A 2,418-nucleotide genomic window follows, 5' to 3' on the forward strand; every position below is an offset into this window, starting at 1 on the left:
CTTCAAGAATTTAGCATATCTTGGAATTTGCTTAATTGCATCCAGCAGAGGTATATTTACCTCTACTTTTCTAAATGTTTCCAAGATCTCTTTCTCTACCTCTTCCTTTTTTTTGTTGGAAACTGCTCTTGGAGGGAATGGAAGAGGGGGAATGTGCTGCTTCTGCAAATCAGAATTACCTATGGAAGAAGATTCACCTGCACAGAAATTGTTAGGTAAATTTTTGTCATCACCTTTTTCTGGAGTAGAGTGAAGTTTGGCAGGTTCATTTGCAGATGAGGAAGGTGCTACGGGTTGAGGTCCTTGACACTGCTTTCCCAACCTCAATGAAATGGCACTGACATTTTTGGGATTTTGGACAGCTTGAGAAGGTAGCTTGTCAGAATTATGGGAGTGTTGTTGATTCAATTGTGTAGCTAATTGTCCCATATGATTAGTCAAGCTCTAAATGGAAGCTCTGGTCTCTTATTGAAACTGCATGTTCTGCATAGTCATTTGCCTCACAAGTTCTTCGAGGGAAGGTTGCGGAAGGGCCTCAACTATTGGTTTTTTCTGGGGCTGTTGCTGTTGTTGGATTGGTGGAGGAATGTATGGTCTGCTTGGGCCAGCAGCATTTTGGAAGGAAGGAGCAGGCTGCTGTTGTTGTTGCTGAGGGCTGGACCATCTGAGATTAGGGCTTCTTAGTTTCAGATGATGCAGTTGAGTTTGTAGCTACCTCATGCACTCCTCTAATGACTATAGCATCATTTATGGCGCTAAACTGCTGGGAGTTGGAAGCCATTTTCTCAATTAAATTTCTGGCTTCAGCAAGAGTCATGTCTCCAAGGGCTCCACCACTGGAAGCATCTATCATACTTCTCTCCATATTACTGAGTCCTTCATAAAAATATTGGAGAAGAAGCTGCTCCGAAATCTGATGGTGAGTGCAACTGGCACATAGTTTTTTAAATCTCTCCCAGTATTCATACAGGCTCTCTCCACTGAGTTGTCTAATACCTGAGATATCCTTCCTGATGGTTGTGGTCCTGGAAGCAAGGAAAATTTTTTCTAAGAATACTCTCTTCAGGTCATCCCAGCTTGTGATGGACCTTGGAGCAAGGTAATACAGCTAGTCCTTTGCCACTCCCTCTAAAGAATGAGGGAAAGCCTTCAGAAATATGTGGTCCTCTTGGACATCTGGGGGTTTCATGGTGGAGCAGACAATATGAAATTCCTTCAAATGTTTGTGCGGGTCTTCACCTGCAAGGCCATGAAACTTTGGAAGCAAATGAATCAGTCTAGTTTTAAGAACATATGGGACATCCTCATCAGGGTATTGGATATACAAGCTTTCGTAGGTGAAATCAGGTGCAGCCATTTCCCTTAGAGTCCTATCACGGGGTGGAGGTTGTGCCATGTTCTCAGAATGTTCAAAATCAGAATGCTCAGAATCAGAATGCTCAAAATTATAATGCTCCAAATTAGGATGCTCAAAATCACCAATAACAGAATGCACAGATTCACCAGTAATGGAATGCTCAGGATGATCAAAAGGTATAAAATGATGCCTAACTAATCTATGAAATGTCCTATCTATCTCAGGATCAAAGAGTTGTAAGTCAGATGGACTGCCTCTAGTCATACACTACATTCAGCATGCACAACTAGTTGCCTTGTCATGTAAATAAAGGTGCAGGTTTGAACTACAGCTACCCTCAAATGATATCCAAATGACTTGAAATTTTGTGAGCAACCTTATAAAATGATGAGAAGATAGCACAAAAAATTTCAGGCAAAAATTCAAAGTCTAACTAAGGAAGCTAAAAATGGTAGGTTAAGAAAAATAAGTGAATAAAACTTGAAAAATAAAAAACTTTTGACAGAATCACTATTTTTGGACGATGGAGACCTCAGCCGGCTTGGCCGGCTACCATGGCATAGGAAATTTTTTTCTACCCCAAATACATATATAATAATTGCGATTCTGATAACCAGAGCAAAAGTTATGGTCGTTTGAAGTTTCGACAAACACAAAATTTGCTACTATCTGACCAAACTAAAGGCTCTATCTATTTTTCCCACAAAATATAGATTAAAAGAAGTTACCACAAAAAAATTCGGCCAAAAATAACAACCCTAGCTACTAAAACAAAAAATAATTCAGCATGGGTGGTCGCTAAAATCCGTCTCTACTTGATTTCTACTACTACTCTGTTTTGCCGCAAGCAAAAGTGGTCGCTAAGTCCGTCGCAAAACACTATTGACAACAAAACACCCAAAACTGAAACAGGGGAAACGCTTAATAGGAAAACTGAAACAGAACACACACTAAACAAAATACCAGGACACTAAACACACATACTAACACAATACTAACAATTAAACATAAAACACAAAAGAATTAAAAACCAACACTAACTAGCTATTATGAACCTTTGG

General features: G+C 39.7%; 1 non-coding gene across 1 annotated transcript; it reads left to right on the top strand.

The window, feature by feature from the left end:
- Nucleotides 1–911: 911 nt before the first annotated feature.
- LOC112999474 (small nucleolar RNA R71) lies at nucleotides 912–1,018 on the top strand. The gene has a single exon (XR_003264661.1). It is a non-coding gene; the product is annotated as a small nucleolar RNA R71 (small nucleolar RNA).
- The last annotated feature ends 1,400 nt before the right edge of the window (nucleotides 1,019–2,418 follow it).

This window comes from Glycine max, chromosome 14, assembly GCF_000004515.6.
Source record: "Glycine max cultivar Williams 82 chromosome 14, Glycine_max_v4.0, whole genome shotgun sequence".
Classification (NCBI taxonomy): domain Eukaryota; kingdom Viridiplantae; phylum Streptophyta; class Magnoliopsida; order Fabales; family Fabaceae; genus Glycine; species Glycine max.